Genomic DNA, 18102 nt, shown 5'->3' with positions numbered 1-18102 from the left:
GAACCTCCATACTGTTCTCCATAGTGGCTGTATCAGTTTACATTCCCACCAACAGTGCAAGAGGGTTCCCTTTTCTCCACATCCTCTCCAGCATTTGTTGTTTGTAGATTTTCTGATTATGCCCATTCTAAGTGGTGTGAGGTGATACCTCATTGTAGTTTTGATTTGCATTTCTTTACTAGTTAGTGATGTTGAGCAGCTTTTCATGTGCTTCTCGGCCATCTGTATGTCCTCTTTGAAGAAATGTCTATTTAGGTCTTCTGCCTAAAAGCTTTGCAAAAGCTTTTAAGTTTCATTAGGTCCCATTTGTTTATTTTTGTTTTTATTTCCATTACTCTAGGAGGTGGATCAAAAAAGATCTTGCTGTGGTTTATGTCAAAGAGTGTTCTTCCTATGTTTTCCTCTAAGAGTTTTATAGTGTCCCGTCTTACATTTAGGTCTTTAATCCATTTTGAGTTTATTTTTGTGTATGGTGTTAGGGAGTGTTCTAATTTCATTCTTTTACATGTAGCTGTCCAGTTTTCCCAGCACCACTTATTGAAGAGACTGTCTTTTCTCCATTGTATATCCTTGCCTCCTTTGTCATAGATGAGTTGACCATAGGTGCGTGGGTTTATCTCTGGGCTTTCTATCTTGTTCCATTGATCTATATTTCTGTTTTTGTGCCAGTACCATATTGTCTTGATTACTGTAGCTTTGTAGTATAGTCTGAAGTCAGGGAGTATGATTCCTCCAGCTCCGTTTTTTCCCCTCAATACTGCTTTGGCTATTTGGGTTCTTTGGTGTCTCCATACAAATTTTAAGATTTTTTGTTCTAGTTCTGTAAAAAATGCCATTGGTAATTTGATAGGGATTGCATTGAATCTGTAGATTGCTTTGGGTAGTATAGTCATTTTCACAATATTGATTCTTCCAATCCAAGAACATGGTATATCTCTCCATCTGTTTGTATCATCTTTAATTTCGTTCAACAGTGTCTTATAGTTTACGGCATACAGGTCTTTTGTCTCCCTAGGTAGATTTATTCCTAGGCATTTTATTCTTTCTGTTGCAATGGTAAATGAGAGTGTTTCCTTAATTTCTCTTTCAGATTTTTCATCATTAGTGTATAGGAATGCAAGAGATTTCTGTGCATTAATTTTGTATCCTGCAACTTTACCAAATTCATTGATTAGCTCTAGTAGTTTTCTGGTGGCATCTTTAGGATTCTCTATGTATAGTATCATGTCATCTGCAAACAGTGACAGTTTTACTTCTTCTTTTCCATTTTATATTCCTTTTATTTCTTTTTCTTCTCTGATTGCCGTGCCTAGGACTTCCAAAACTATGTTGAATAATAGTGGCAAGACTGGACATCCTTGTCTTCTTCCTGATCTTAGAAGAAATGCTTTCAGTTTTTTGCCATTAAGAATGATGTTTCCTGTGGGTTTGTCATATATGGCCTTTATTATGTTGAGGTAGGTTCTCTCTATGCCCACTTTCTGGAGAGTTTTTATCATAAATGGGTGTTGAATTTTGTCAAAAGCTTTTTCTGCATCTATTGAGATGATCATATGGTTTTTATTCTTCAGTTTGTTAATATGGTGTATCACATTGATTGATTTGTGTATATTGAAGAATCCTTGCATCCCTGGGATAAATCCCACTTGATCATGGTGTATGATCTCTTTAGTGTGTTGTTGGATTCTGTTTGCTAGTATTTTGATGAGGATTTTTGCATCTATATTCATCAGTGATATTGGTTTGTAATTTTCTTTTTTTGTAGTATCTTTGTCTGGTTTTGGTATCAGGGTGATGGTTGCCTCACAGAATGAGTTTGGGAGTGTTCCTTCCTCTGTAATTTTTTGGAAGAGTTTGAGAAGGATGGGTGTTAGTTCTTCTCTAAATGTTTGATAGAATTCACCTGTGAAGCCATCTGGTCCTGGACTTTTGTTTGTTGGAAGATTTTTAATCACAGTTTCAATTTCATTACTTGTGATTGGTCTGTTCATATTTTCTATTTCTTCCTGGTTCAGTCTTGGAGGTTATACCTTTCTAAGAATTTGTCCATTTTTTCCAGGTTGTCCATTTTATTGGCATAGAGTTTCTTGTAGTAGTCTCTTAGGATGCTTTGTATTTCTGTGGTGTCTGTTGTAACTTCTCCTTTTTCATTTCGAATTTTATTGATTTCAGTCCTCTCCCTCTTTTTCTTCCTTCCTTCCTTTCTTTCTTTTTTCTTTCTTTCTTTCATTTATTTATTTTTGGCTGTGTTGGGTCTTCGTTGCTGCATGAGGGCTTTCTCTAGTTGCGGCGAGTGGGAGCTACTCTTCGTTGCGGTGCGCAGGCTTCTCATTGCGGTGGCTTCTCTTGTTGTGGAGCACGGGCTCTAGGTGCGCGGGCTTCAGTAGTTGTGGCATGCGGGCTCAGTAGTTGTGGCTCATGGGCTCTAGAGCACAGGCTCAGTAGTTGTGGTGCATGGACTTAGTTGCTCCGCAGCATGTGGGATCTTCCTGGACCAGGGCTCAAACCTGTGTCCCCTGAATTGGCAGGCGGATTCTTAACCACTGAGCCACCAGGGAAGTCCTCCCTCTTTTTCTTCATGAGTCTGGCTAATGGTTTATCAATTTTTTTTATCTTCTCAAAGAACCAGATTTAGTTTTATTGATCTTTGCTATTGTTTTCTTTGTTTCTATTTCATTAACTTCTGCTCTGATCTTTATGATTTCTTTCCTTCTGCTAACTTTGGGTTTTATTTGTTCTTCTATCTCTAGTTCCTTTTGGTGTAGGTTAGATTGTTTATTTGAGATTTTTCTGGTTTCTTGAGGTAGGCTTGTATAGCTATAAAATTCCCTCTTAGAACTGCTTTTGCTGCATCCCATAGGTTTTGGATCGTAGTGTTTTCATTATCATTTGTCTCTAGGTATTTTTTTATTTCCTCTTTGATTTCTTCAGTGACCTCTTGGTTATTTAGTAAAGTATTGTTTAACCTCCATGTGTTTGTGTTTTTTACATTTTTTTCCCTGTAATTGATTTCTAATCTCCTAGCGTTGTGGTCAGAAAAGATGCTTGATATGATTTCAATTTTCTTAAATTTACTGAGGCTTGATTTGTGACCCAAGATGTGTTGTATGCTGGAGAATGTTCTGTGTGCACTTGAGAAGAAAGTGTTATCTGCTGTTTTTGGATGGAATGTCCTATAAATATCAATTAAATCTATCTGGTCTCTTGTGTCATTTAAAGCTTGTGTTTCCTTATTAATTTTCTGTTTGGATGATCTGTCCATTGGTGTAAGTGAGGTGTTAAAGTTCCCCACTATTTTTTTTATTAAATTTTTATTTATTTATTCATTCATTTTGGGCTGCATTGGGTCTTTTTTATCTTATTTTATTTTATTTTATTTTTAAGTTCCCCACTATTATTGTGTTACTGTCAGTTTCCTCTTTTATAGCTGTTAGCAGTTGCCTTATGTATTGAGGTGCTCCTACGTTGGGTGCATATATATTTATAATTGTTATATCTTCTTGGATTGATCCCTTGATCATTATGTAGTGTCCTTCCTTGTCTCTTGTAACATTCTTTATTTTAAAGTCTATTTTATCTGATATGAGTATTGCTACTCCAGCTTTCTTTTGATTTCCATTTGCATGGAATATCTTTTTCCATCCCCTCACTTTCAGTCTGAATGTATCCCTAGGTCTGAAGTGAGTCTCTTGTAGACAGCATATATATGGGTCTTATTTTTGTATCCATTCAGCAGGCTTGTGTCTTTTGGTTGGAGCATTTAATCCATTCATGTTTAAGGTAATTATCGATATGTATGTTCTTATTACCATTTTCTTAATTGTTATGGGTTTGTTTTTGTAGGTCCTTTTCTTCTCTTGTGTTTCCCACTTAGAGAAGTTCCTTTAGCATTTGTTGTAGAGCTTTTTTCGTGGTGCTGAATTCTCTTAGCTTTTGCCTGTCTGTAAAGCTTTTGATTTCTCCATCGTATCTGAATGAGATCCTTGCCGGGTAGAGTAATCTTGGTTGTAGGTTCTTCCCTGTCATCACTTTAAGTATATCATGCCACTCCCGTCCGGCTTGTAGAGTTTCTGCTGAGAAATCAGCTGTTAACTTTATGGGAGTTCCTGTGTATGTTATTTGTCGTTTTTCCCTTGCTGCTTTCAATAATTTTTCTTTGTCTTTAATTTTTGCCAGTTTGATTACTATGTGTCTCGGCGTGTTTCTCCTTAGGTTTATCCTCTATGGGACTCTCTGCACTTCCTGGACTTGGGTGGCTATTTCCTTTCCCGTGTTAGGGAAGTTTTCAACTATAACCTCTTCTATTTTCTCGGGTCCTTTCTCTCTCTCCTCCTTCTGGGACCCTTATAACGCGAATGTTGTTGCGTTTAATGTTGTCCCAGAGGTCTCTTAGGCTGTCTTCATTTTTTTTCATTCTTTTTTCTTTATTCTGTTCCGAAGCAGTGAATTTCACCATTCTGTCTTCCAGGTCACTCATCCGTTCTTCTGCCTCAGTTATTCTGCTATTGATTCCTTCTAGTGTAGTTTTCATTTCAGTTATTGTGTTGTTCATCTCTGTTTGTTTGTTTTTTAATTCTTCTAGATCTTTGTTAAACATTTCTTGCATCTTCTCGATCTTTGCCTCCATTCTTTTTCCGAGGTCCTGGATCATCTTCACTATCATTATTCTGAGTTCTTTTTCTGGAAGGTTGCCTATCTCCACTTCATTTAGTTGTTTTTCTGGGGTTTTATCTTGTTCCTTCATCTGGTACAAAGTCCTCTGCCTTTTCATTTTGTCTATCTTTCTGTGACTATGGTTTTCCCTCCACAGGCTGCAGAATTGTAGTTCTTCTTGCTTCTGCTGTCTGCCCTCTGGTGGATGAGGCTATCTAAGAGGGCTGTGCAAGCTTCCTGATGGTGGGTAGAGCTGGGTGTTGCTCTGTTGGGCAGAGCTCAGTAAAACTTTAACCCACTTGTCTGCTGATGGGTGGGGCTGGGTTCCCTCCCTGTTGGTTGTTTGATCTGAGGCGACCCTGCAATGGAGCCTACCTGGCTCTTTGGTGGGGCTAATGGCGGACTCTGGGAGGGCTAATGCCAAGGAGTACTTCCCAGAACTTCTGCTGCCAGTGTCCTTGTCCCCATTGTGAGCCACAGCCACCCCCTGCCTCTGTTGGAGACCCTCCAACACTAGCAGGTAGATCTGGTTCAGTCTCCTGTGGGGTCACTGCTCCTTCCCCTGGGTCCCGATACACACACTACTTTGTGTGTGCCCTCCAAGAGTGGAGTCTCTGTTCCCCCAGTCCTATCGAAGTCCTGCAATCAAATCCTGCTAGCCTTCAAAGTCTGATTCTCTAGGAATTCCTCCTCCCATTGCCAGACTCCCAGGTTGGGAAACCTGATGTGGGGCTCCTTCACTCCAGTGGGTGGACTTCTGTGGTATAAGTGTTCTCCAGTTTGTGAGTCACCCATCCAGCTGTTATGGGATTTGATTTTATTGTGATTGTGCCCCTCCTACCATCTCATTGTGGCTTCTCCTTTGTCTCTGGATGTGGAGCATCTTTTTTGGTGAGTTCCAGTGTCTTCCTGTCGATGATTGTTCAGCAGTTAGTTGTGATTCCGGTGCTCTCGCAAGAGGGAGTGAGTGCACGTCCTTCTACTCCACCATCTTGAACCAATCTCCTGTCCCTGGCTTCTTAAGTGGCAGCTCACAACTCCAAGAGCAGGTAGAAATGGCCGGTCCTCTCAAGAGTTGGGTGTGGATATGGCTCAGCATCCCTTCTGCCATATTCTCTTGGTCAAAGCAGCCACAGGGCAGCGTGGCTACAAGGGAGTGGAGAAATGAACTCTACCTCCCAATGGGGCAGTCGTATGAACATAGGAGGGCAGGAATTGATGGCCACCATCTTTTTTTTTTTAGTTAATTAATTAATTTATTTTTGGCTACACTGGGTCTTTGTTGCTGTACACGGGCTTTCTCTAGTTGCATCTAGCGGGGGCTACTCTTTGTTGTGGTGCGTGGGCGTCTCAATGCGGTAGCTTCTCTTGCTGTGGAGCATGGGCTCTAGGCTCGTGGGCTTCAATAGTTGTGGCACGCGGGCTCAGTAGTTGTGGCTTGAGGTCTCTAGAGCGCAGGCTCAGTAGTTGTGGCACATGGGCTCAGTTGCTCTGTGGCATGTGGGATCTTCCCGGACCAGGGTTCGAACCTGTGTCCCCTGCATTGGCAGGCGGATTCTTAACCACTGTGCCACCAGGGAAGTCCCTGGTCACCATCTTTGAGACAAGCTACCACTCGGATTAAGGAACAGTCCCACTACTCAGGCTCCTGAGCTGTCCAGCTTAGAAGGGCTGTTGCTATGACAACAGCCTTTGGTGAAGTGTGGGGGCAGGAAGAAACCTCTCAATCGAAAACCTGCTGGGAAACCTTAGTCCCCTCCCTTGTCACCCAGGTGCTGCTGGCTTGCCCTGGACAATGGGAATCCTGGTAGAGCACAGGCCCTGGGGCACCAAGATCAGAGCCACAGCATAGAGGTCTATACATGGCCACCGTCTAGCCTGGTTTTACTCCCACATCCTGACCTAGAAGTTGAATGGCTTCGTGGGAGTGGTTTCAGATTGTCTGCTGGACAGCTGTGCAGGCACAGGCCCTGGTGTGGGGGTGGTGAGGGCAGCTTGAAATGGAAGAGGGAAGCCGACCAAACAATGCATTCATTGAATGCGCCATCTTTCTTTAATGAAGAACTTGTCACCAGCCCCGTTTATTTGCAGTTCTCAGGCAGAGAGGAGATGAATCCTTGCTTGGCCAGCCTCGCCTCCCATTTATTTCCTAACTTCACCCCTATTCCTGGCTCCTAGCAGTGGCTTCCCTTAAACTTGCATTACACTCCCTGACTTTCCAAACCCACCCTGGCCCACCGGTGGATTTCTCCCTTCCTGTGTCCTTTCCCTGTCCCTTCTCTTATCCTACTAACATCATTGTGGACCTCAGAGTGTGCCGGGCACCTGGACACCAGGAACTACCCTCAAAAGTTCACACATGGTGTGTTAATTTCCTGCAGCTGCTGTAACAAATTATCACAAACTGGGAGCCTTCAAAGAACAGAAATTTAATCTCTCACAGTTCTGGAGGCCAGAAGTCTGAAATCCAGGTGTCGTCAGAGCCACACTCTTTCTGAAGGCTCTAGAGAAGGATCTTTCCAGCCTCTCCCAGCTTCTGGAGGCTGCCGGCAATCCTTGGCTTGTAGGCACATCACTCCAGTCTCTGCCTCCATCTCCACATCACCATTGTCCCTAAGTCGCCTGCCATGTTTCCTTTTCTGGTTCTTACAAGGACACCCTCATTTGATTTAGGGCCCATCTTAATCCAGTCTGATCCCATGTCAATCCTGACTGTGGTTTTGTCTGTGAAGACCCTATTTCCAAATAAGGTCATGACCTGGGTTTCCAGGTGAGTGGATGTGAATTTTTGAGAGACACCACCCAACCCAGTACAGGGGGCACTGGGATATACACCCAACAACCCCCAAAGAACCTGTCCTTTCCTGGGAAAGACTGGCAGGTGTACAAGAGACAGGCTCAGAGGCAACTCCCCCTTCCTCCCCAGAAAGTGAAAACGCAGTTATTCCAATGGAGCTGCTTCCCTGCCCACTGCCTTCAGACGTTCCGCAGCTCCCTTGCCCCCTCCCATCCTTTTCTTCTTGTACATTTCTTCTTGTATATCATGCTTCCCTTTAAAAAAAAACCTTTATTTGTTTTTATTGAACTATAGTTGATTTACAGTGTTGTGTTAGTTTCAGGTATACAGCAAAGTGATTCAGTTATACATACATATATAGCTATTTTTTTTTTCAGATTCTTTTTTCACACTTCCCTTTTGACTATAACTAACTCTGTGTGCCCTGGGGTGAATTATTACTTCTCTGAGACTCAGTTTCCTTACCTGTAACATGGAGATAATAAGAGCTACCTCATAGGGTTGCTATGAGCATTAAATAAGATTTAACCTAGCAGTTCCTAGTACAGGTCTGACACATGGAAGATGCCCATTGAGTAAGTTAACAGCCATAGCTGCAGGTACGGCCCTGCCCCCAAAATGTTAGTTGTTAAATGCTTTGCATGTATTATCTGATCTAAACCTCAGGGCTCCAGGAACCAAGGACTGTTTTTATCTCCATTTTATAAATCAAGGAAAGTATAAAGCCTAGAGAGATTAAGTAACTTGCTCAAGGTCATTTGGTTAGTAAGTGACAGCAGCTCTGAGACTTGAACCCATTTTTTCCCACAGCAGCTTGATCCTAAGCCCCATGGTCCCTCCTCAGGCTTCCAGCTTTTTCTCTAGACTCACATACCCCCTGCAGAAGGGTCACTCCTTGTTCATCTCTGTAAGTAAGGGGCCTACCTTGGTGATTTATGGAGCCACAAACACTTGTTCACTGGGGAGATATCTGATCAGGTTTAATTAAATTGGGCAAAGGTGAAGTGATTTCCGGGGTCGGGGTGGAGGGCTCAGTTCAGCAAACATCTGCTTCCTCTCCCCCCATACAAACTCTCCTCTCTGCAGTGATGGACATCTGGGCTCTTGAGGGATACTGCAGGTCCAGAGTTTAGGGAGGATGGCCAGTCTTAAAGGCTGCTCAGACCTGCCTGAGCAGGGGTCTGGTGAATTACAACAGGGGTCAGCAAACTATACTCCACAGGCCAAATCTGGCCCTTGGCCCATTTTTATAAATAAAGTTTTATTGGGACACAGCCACAGCCATTTGTTGATGTATTGTCTGTCTGTGTTCATGCCGCAATGGCAGAGTTGAGTAGTTGTGATGGAGACCACGTGGCCACAAAGTCAAAAGTCTTTGCTCTCTGGTCCTTTACAAAAACTGTTGGCAGGCTTCCCTGGTGGCGCAGTGGTTAGGAATCCGCCTGCCAATGCAGGACACGGGTTCGAGCCCTGGTCGGGGAAGATCCCACATGCCGCAGAGCAACTAAGCCCAAGTGCCACAACTATTGAGCCTGCACTCTAGAGCCCATGAGCCACAACTACTGAGCCCATGTGCCGCAACTACTGAGCCCGTGTGCCACAAGTACTGAAGCCCGCGCGCCTAGAGCCCGTGCTCCGCAACAAGAGAAGCCACTGCAATGAGAAACCTGCACACCACAACGAAGAGTGGCCCCTGCCCTCCGCAAGCAGAGCAAAGCCCACGTGCAGCAACAAAGACCCAATACAGCCAAAAAAAATAAAATAAAATAAATAAATTTATAAAAAAACATAAAAAACAAACTGCTGGCTCCTGAATTAGGGAAGCCCTCAAGCTGCCCTCTGCATGATGATTTCTGTTTGGGCTGATAGAGGAGATTTGTGTTTTGAGTAAGCGACAGTCTGTTGGAGGGGATGTTTGGGTGTCTCTCCCAACCTGATGGGCTGGACTTGTTCAGAACGAGAGTGGGTTGAGGTCTTAAGTGGTGCTGACTCAGGACCTGGGTTGTTTCTTACTCCTGCCCTGAGCCATTGGTCACTGGGCAGCTGCAGTCCCCAGCAGAGAACCACCGGTTCCCTCTGTCCAACAGGTCCTGGGCAGCCCAGAAGGAATGGATAGAACTTGTTCCCAGCACATGAAGAATTTCCGGTGAGCTGCTGTCACTTACTAACCAAATGACTGCGGAGCCTGAGGGACAGGAGGTAAATTCTGGAGGGGTGAGAGCCACTGTTACTTGAGCTCAGTGTGACCGGGTGTACTCAGCTCGCTGGAGGGCCCTGGGCTCCCTGCCATCCCTGCCTCTCTCCCACTTCTTCGGAGTCATCCTGGGGACCTGCCCTCCTATCATGAGCAGAGTGACAGTGGGTGGGGACCGCCCCTGTTAGGAACAACAGTAGTCTCCTTATCAGGTCCCTTTTCTTGCTCCTGTGGTCTCCTGGGTTCTCCATGGACCGTGCCCCCAGCCACTTTCCCAGACCTGGGAGGGGCTGTGAGCAAGGAAGTGCTTGTCCTGGGCGGACTCCAGCCACATGGGGAAATTCACACCCACACCCACGTGCGAGGAGCTTCAAACAGCAAATAAACAAGTACAAATGCACACGGCTCCATTCCTCCTCACTTCCTGGTGAAGGTGTGCCAGCCCCCGGCTGTGCCCTTGGGCACTGAATACAGTTGGCCAAGGCTGGCCCCAGTGTCTGCTGAGCCATCAGTATGCCCAGAACCCGCAGCTGCAAGCTGGCTTCTTGGGATGATGGCCTTGGCGCCCAGCTCCCTTACTCTGGTGGGCTGCTGTCCCGGCGATTGATTTTTTAAAAATGTGTTCTGTGCTGACTCCATTCTGTTCTGTATCATCCTTCTCTCTGGCACCGCAGCTCCTGCCTGCAAGCTGGTCTGGCCAGACAGCCAGGGAGAAACACATGTCCCATACCTGGGAGCTCAGAGGGAGGAAGGAGGAGCCATCCTCACAGCCCCATGGGGCCACACCTCTAGCCCCCACCTCCCCTGGAACCCAGGTTCCACCCCAGCTGATCTCATTGGCATCCACAGCTGGGCCAACCGACCCCCACACAGGCATAGCAGAGTAGCTGGCAGCTTAACAAGGCTGGAAACTCTTTGAAGACCACAAAATACATTATTACAGTAACATATTTAGTCACTGTAAACATTTCTAAACTCTTTTTTTAATCACGAAAGGAATTCATAATTGTTAAAAAAAAATTTGAAACAAGATCAGAGTCGTTTGAAGATGAGGCATGTCCCTGATCTCTCTTCTCCACTTCCCCCTTCCATTCCCTACAGGAGCCAGTTTGGGCTGTAGCTTTCCAGATGTTTTCTGTGCTTGGTCATTTGAACCTCACCACAATTCCACGAGACGGGCAGGGCCGATAGCAAAGTGGACAGTTTACAGGGGAGCAGCATGGGCCCCAGGTCTAGCGCAAGAGCAGAGGACTTGGGAGCGGAGGGGCTGAAGGACAGCGAGGGCTCCAGTCCCAGGAAGGAGGCCATGGGGAGAGGGTGGTCCCGGCTCCGGGCTCCAGGGGGACCAGTGGAGCAGGCGGGACCTACTCCCACTTCAACTCTGCTCTTAGCTTCCATGTTGAGCTGCAGCCTTGTCTATTCTAGAAACCAGAGAATTGGAGGGCAGTATATTCAGACTTGACAATCACAGAAGAAGACCACACAGACTCCCTCTCCACTTTAGTTCTTTGACCTTGATGAAAAACATGTTTCCAATGGATAAGTAATATCTTGCAGGTGAAGTCAGAAGTGTTGTGATCATTTTGCTGTCAAAGAGTGAATAGACTTGGCCTTGCAGCCTAGAGGGGAGCATTCAGCAGTCTGTGAATCTTTTTGTAACCACTTACCAACTCAGTGAGTAAAAGAAAGCAAATTTGCATTCTTTGTGTTCCTCAGGTAAAATACAATCTGTTCTCCCAGGAAGCAGGTGAATGTCCGGTTTTGAGTTTTTCTATAAAATTCGCATTTCTCCCACCCTTAGAACCCCCTCAAAGTCTGATCTGAGTGTCAAAGTCCTACCTAGAACAAAGAGAGTTGGGGTAGCACAAGTCTATACCTGGTGGTATAATAAATATATTTGGTCTTTGTCTTCTGTTCTAGACACAGAGCTCCTGAAACACTTTTAATTTCCTAAGTGATAGGAGTATCTTTTGTGATTCGTAACAAGCCCTTTGGAACACAACTGAGTTGGTGCTGATGAGGTGACCTAGGGTGGGATCCCTACATAGCCTCTGGATGGGGCTGGTCACCAGGAAGACCAAGCGAATAGAAGGTTGCGGCTTTCAGCTCCATCTACCACTGGGGAGCAGAGCTGGAGATAAGCTGCAGAAAAACTCTTGAACAACAAACTTGATGAGCTTCTGGAGTGGTGCCTTCACGTGCCAGGAGGATGATGCACCCCAGATCCACAGGGACAGAAGCTCCTGAGCTTGGCGCCCTTCGGGACTTCACCCTATGTACTTCTTCACCTAGTGGTTCATTTGTATCCTTTGTAATGTCTTTTGTAATAAACCAGTATTCTACTAAGTAAACTGTTTTCCTGAGTTCTGTGAAGTGCTTTAGCCAATTAATCGAACCCCAAAAGGGAGTCATGGGAACCTCGGATTCATAGCTGGATGGTCAGAAGCACATGTAATAACATGGACTTGCAATTGGTGTCTAAAGCGGGGGTGGGGATGGTGGGGTGGGAGTTGGGTGGGACTGAACCCTTATGCTGTGGGATGTGATGCTGTCTTCCGGTGGATAATGTCAGAACTGAGCTAAAGTTGTAGGACACTCTGTTGGTGTCCTCTGGGGACTGGAGAATTGCTTGGTGTGTTGGAAACACTCTAGATCTATAAAAACAAGGAAAGATTGTATAGAGACAAGATGTTTGTAAAATTTATATGGACAGGCAAAGGAATCGGAATAGCCAAAACAATTTTGAAAAAGAAGAATAAAGTGGTAGGACTTAAAATCATTCTACCCAACTTTTTTTTTTTTAAATAGATTATTCAGTTTTTAAAAATTTTATTTATTTATTTGGCTGTGGTGGGTCTTCGTTGCTGTGCGCAGGCCTTCTCTAGTTGCGGCCAGAGGGGGCTACTCTTCGTTGCGGTGCGCAGTCTTCTCATTGTGGTGGCTTCTTGTTGCAGAGCACGGGCTCTAGGCGCGTGGGCTTCAGTAGTTGTGGCTCGCGGGCTCTAGAACGCAGGCTCAGTAGTTGTGGCGCACGGGCTTAGTTGATCCGTGGCATGTGGGATCTTCCCCGCCCACGGCTCGAACCCGTGCCCCCTGCATTGGCAGGCGGATTCTTAACCACTGCGCCACCAGGGAAGTCCCTACCCAAATTTAAGACATTATAAAACCACAGTTATGAAGAAAATGTGGTGTAAGCAAACAGGCAGACATCATCAGTCGATGAGACAGAACAGAGAATCCAGAAACAGACAAAAACCCAAGGGGCAAAAGTAATACCTTGGAAGAGGATGGTCTTTTCAACACTTGGTGCTGGAATAATTGGACATTTGTATGCAAAAAAAGGGGGGACCTAAAATTCACACCTTGTGCACAAATTAACTCAAAATGGATCATAGATCTAAATGTAAAACTATAAAATTTTAGAAGAAAACAGGAGAAAATCTTCATGACCTGGAGTTAAGCAAAAGAGTTCTCACACATGGTGCCAATTGCACAATACAGAGAAAGAAAAACATCACAAATTAGACTTCATCAAAATTAGAATATAACACACCATGTGAATATAAGACAGAATGACCTCCACCACCTCAAGCTGTCCTGGAACTAGTAGCTGCCTCTCAAGTACTGGAGTTATTCCTTTCCATTATGGAGGTGGGGAGTACATACTTTAAACTGTATTTTCTTTTTCAATAGGTCATATATTCACACAGTTCAAAAGTTTAAAGTTACAAAAAGGTATATAATGAAAATGTGTGCTTCTAGAAAACCGATGAAACTGGTTTCTTGGGTATCCATCCAGAGAGATTCTTCGGTACATACAACCAGACAAGCATATGTACTGTTTTTCTTACCCTTTTTTACCCAAATTGTAGCATACCATTTCATTCACTCATCGAGAATTGAAACCAGATAGCCTCATAACCTGTTCTTCTCCTGCTTTGCTTTTCTTGCGTTTTCCCACATTACAATGCATCTGGGTGTGTTTCCATATCCATACATCCATGGTTCTAATTCTTTGTTCTGGCTGCTGTATTCCATCACCTGGGCATACCATGAGTGTGGACCTATGGAGGATACCTCCAATCTCTTGTCATTCTTACAAACAATGCCACTTGTCATTTCACCAATGCACAGGCACAGCTAGACGCCACATTTCTAGAAGTGGAATTGCTGGGTTAAAGAATTTGTGCATTACATAAAGATTGCCAAATTACCCTCCATGGAGGTTGTATGGTTTTCCAATCCCGCTAGCAAAGCATGAGAAATCCTTTCCCCACCCTTGCCAACTCAGTGCGTGATCAAACCTTTGATGTTTGCCAATCTGCTTTGTGGAAAACTGGACCTGGGTATAGTTTCCATTTGACTGCTCTTAATCTAAGTGAGATTGAGCATATTTTCAGCATCCAGCTCTGCCGCTAGCCTCAGTACCTCTCCCTACATAGCCTAAGGCCATGGCCTTGCCTGCTACCCCTTCTGCAAGATCCAGGACTAGATTTGTTTTCGTCTGCCAGCTTCTTGCTGAGTCACTCACAAGAAGGAAAGGGCAGCCGGCTCAGGTTATTCTGCCCCGGGAGCCATCTGAGCTGTCAGTCCTGGGAAGACCTTGGTCTCTGGCATTCCCTGTGGGCACCCAGCACCCGTGCACTGGATCATTGCACCTGTCAAACCCCAGCCCCCTGGTACCTTTGGGAGAGATGGGGCTTGCAGGTTAGGATCAGGTCAGACATGTTTGCAAACTAGGCATGGAAAGAACCCAGCTAGATTCGGAGACGGGACATTTGGAAGGAACTAATGAGAGCAGAGTCCAAAGTTATAAGTGACAGAATGAGGGGAACCAAGCTGGGTGTAGAGAAGGCAGGATTTAAATTGTTGGAAAGGACTTTGGGCAGAAAGGGTGGTGAGCCACGATGAAGGAATCAGGGGAAGTCGGGAAAAGATTCGCACTTGAAATCTCTAAATGGGGACTTCCCTGGTAGTCCAGGGGTTAAGACTGCACGCTTCTATGGCAGGGGGTGTGGGTTCGATCCCTGGTCAGGGAACTAAGACCCCGCATGCCGCGCAGTGAAGCCAAAAAAAAAAATCTCTAAGTGTATCTTGCATGAGATGCGCCCAGCCCTGCTTCCTCAGCTCATCGCCACTTCAGGGTTAGTGCCAAGAGCTGCCTGGGATGGGAAGCAGGGGCGCCCCTTTGGCTGCACATGGAGGATTCAGGGCTCTTGTGTGCCCACCTAGAGGTATGGGGAGGCCAAGGGACCCTCGCTGACCCTCTCTGAGTGGGTTCTGGGCATCTGTGGGGCAGCCCAGGTCAGGTCGTTGTCATTTAACCTCTGTTCCAGGCTATGCATCTGGTTGCATCTTGCTCACGGACTGGAAAAGCCAGGAGGAGCCAGTGGCTAGATTCCTGGGCCCCGGGGAGTCTGCCATTGTTATTTCCAGACTCAAATCAAAAGCAAATTTGCCCTGGATATTGCTGAGGCAGAGTCATCCTGGAGCCCTTTGAAGCATGGGCTGCTGTGTAAGTTTATGACCTCCAGGGCATCTAGATCCCATACGGGAGCTGGGCTGTGGCATCCATGAGCTACCACAGAGCCCCACTCCTGTTGGACCTGTTCTAGGCTGCGTGACTGTTCACAGTTAAGCCTGTCCTCTCTACTGGGGCTGGGGATTCAGAACTGTACTCGAGGTATGGACAGTGGGGTGGCGCCCTCTTGCATCTCGGTCCCCACTGCAGTCCCTTCCAGGGCTCCCCGCGCTGCTGCTTCAGGCAGAGGATGGGGTCTTTATACCGGAGACCCGCGGCTGGTGGGGGAGCGGGCATCCCCAGGCAGAGGGCAGGGTGGGGCTGCCTTTCTGCGGAGAGCTTCTCGGAGTCTTCTCAATGCCACATCACAAAGCAGAGTTTTCAAGAGCTGCAGCTACAGAGGCTCTCCTCCCCCACGCCTCCGCCTCCCTGGGGGAAAAGTACAAAAAGTTGAGGTTGTCCCTGAGGCTACCGAGAAATGCTTAATTGCTTTCTGAGAGAGTAGTCACCTCATTCTGGTTTCCTCCCTCCCTCCATTACCCTGGTCCACCTCTTCTCCAAGCGCTGGCACCTTTCACTTAGAGAGCTGGGTCTGAAGATGTCTGCTCCCTGGCTGCGTCCCAAAGTACCAGGGGCCCGGGTGCTGAATAGTAGCTCGCTTCTCCAAATATATTGCTACACCACCTTTGCTGAAAAAGGAACCCTGTTTTGGGGGAATAAATGTGCATTTTTCTGTGAGCCAGGCACTCACCGACAGCAGATGGATGGTGGCCCAGGCCAGCTGAGTCAGCCAGACTTTGGAGCAGACAGTGTGAACCAGGACGGGGATGGGAGTCAGCCAAAGGCAGTGAAATACAGGGATATTTGGAAGTTTTCATCCCAGGAGTTTAGTCAGCACCTTGTGCACTTTGATTCAGGTCGCAGGCCTAGTAGAGGGGTGTGTATTGTAAAAGGTAGGCTAAAAAGCAGTAATAAATAGATCCCCAAATGTATAATGGTCTAAATATCTTAGAAATTTATTTCTTACTCATATATCTCATATAACACACCGAGGCAGGCATTCTTTTTTTTTTTTTTTTTTTTAATTATTTATTTATTTTTGGCTGTGTTGGGTCTTCGTTGCTGCACGCGGGCTTTCTCTAGTTGCGGCGAGCGGGGACTACTCTTTGTTGCGGCGCGCAGGCTTCAGTAGTTGTAGCGCATGGGCTTAGTTGCTCCGTGGCATGTGGGATCTTTCCGGACCAGGGCTGGAGCCCGTGCCCCCTGCATTGGCAGGTGGATTCTTAACCACTGCGCCACCAGGGAAGTCCGAGCCAGGCATTATTTATTGGCCAGTGGCTTTCCTCCATATGGTGATCCAGGGACTCAGGCTCTCTCCATCTCGGGGCTCTGCCATTCTCCAGGGTCTTATTGTCATCTACATCCAGCTGGTAGAAGAGGAAGGGGTGTACGGGGGAGGCACACCTGCTTCTTACCCTGCTTCTTACGGTGTTGGCATACGTTTCTTCTGCTCACATTCTATTGGTGGGAACCAGTCACATGACCACCCCTAGTTGCAAGGGCAGCTGGGAAATGTAGTCTCAGCTCCTTAGTGAAAACTCTATACTATGGAAGGGGAGCAGAGATTTGGATGGACGGCTAACCATCTTTGCCACAGGATGAATCAAGTCATTTAGGTCATGGGACCAAGAGAGAGACAACAATTCATTCTGAGTTTTAAGGGACTCTCTGGAAGAATAGTCTGGGTCCTGACAGGGAGTCCTAGATAACTTGCTGGAAGGGATTTTGCTTTTGTCAAGGACTGAGAGATCCAACAGTTTCAGAAATGGGCAGAAATATAGGAAAAGTTAGCAGAGAAGCAAACGTATAAGAAACATGGATAATTAAGCCTAAGAAGCTGTGCCCTTCACCTGTAATTTGTCTATTGATAAATAGTTTGTTCCCAAACTTCCTAGCCCAGTGATTGGAGCTGGGGCCTCTGGCAGAGGCTACATGGACAAAGATTTCGATGCCTCTGTGTGGAGGAGGGGCACAGCCGGAGTGCAGGAAGAGGCTGCAACCCCAAGGTTGTGGGTGAAATCGGAATCGTGCCTTTTCCTTCTCACTTGGGTCAACATGCACGACCTGGAACCTTCACCGTGTAGGCACTTATATTGCCAATAACAAGTCACCACAAGCTTAGAGGCTTAACAAGCCCCATTTATTAGCTCCCAGTTTTGTAAGTCAGAGGTCTGGGGTGGGCTTGACTGGGTCTCTGCTTAAGACTGAAGGCCAAAATCAAGGAGTTGGCCAGGCTGAGCTCTTACTGGAGGTTCTGGGAAAGAATTCACTCCCAAGTTTATTTAGGTTATTGGCAGGACCAGTTCCCTGTGGTTGTAGGACTGAGGTCCCTGTGCTTTTGCTGGCTGAGACAGAGTCTCAGTTCCTAGAGTTGGCTCTCAAGTCCTTTCCTTGCAGCCCTCCATCTTCAAAGCCACTGACTGTGCATCAAATCCTTCTTTTGCTTAGAATCTCTGACTCTGACTCTCCCTTTGCCATCAGACAAACTCTACTTTTTTTTTTTTTGGCCACACTTCGCGGCATGAGGAACTTCCCTGACTAGGGATTGAACCTGCGCCCCCTGCAGTGGAAGAGTAGAGTCTTAACCACTGGACCACCAGGGAAGTCCCAAAACCCTCTGCTTTTAAAGGGCTCTTTCCCTGGTGGTGCAGTGATTAAGAATCTGCCTGCCGGGCTTCCCTGGTGGCGCAGTGGTTGAGAATCTGCCTGCCAATGCAGGGGACACGGGTTCGAGCCCTGGTCTGGGAGGATCCCACATGCCGCGGAGCAACTGGGGCCGTGAGGCACAATTACTGAGCCTGCGCGTCTGGAGATTGTGCTCCACAACAAGAGAGGCCGCGATAGTGAGAGGCCCGCGCACCGCGATGAAGAGTGGCC

At 46.2% G+C, this 18102-nt stretch overlaps 1 long non-coding RNA gene across 2 annotated transcripts in view; it reads left to right on the top strand.

Moving 5' to 3' along the window:
• LOC309618979 overlaps positions 1-11995 on the top strand; it is a 32105-nt gene extending 20110 nt beyond the window's left edge. Inside the window, exons 2-4 of one of the 2 annotated variants that reach the window (XR_014238698.1) lie at positions 9538-9649; positions 11070-11318; positions 11565-11995. This is a non-coding gene — a long non-coding RNA (uncharacterized lncRNA). The other variant, XR_014238699.1, reaches the window with a different exon arrangement.
• Positions 11996-18102: the final 6107 nt, after the last annotated feature.

This window comes from Balaenoptera borealis, assembly GCF_965194805.1.
Source record: "Balaenoptera borealis genome assembly, chromosome: 20".
Classification (NCBI taxonomy): domain Eukaryota; kingdom Metazoa; phylum Chordata; class Mammalia; order Artiodactyla; family Balaenopteridae; genus Balaenoptera; species Balaenoptera borealis.
This window is presented reverse-complemented; position numbering and strand designations above follow the sequence as displayed.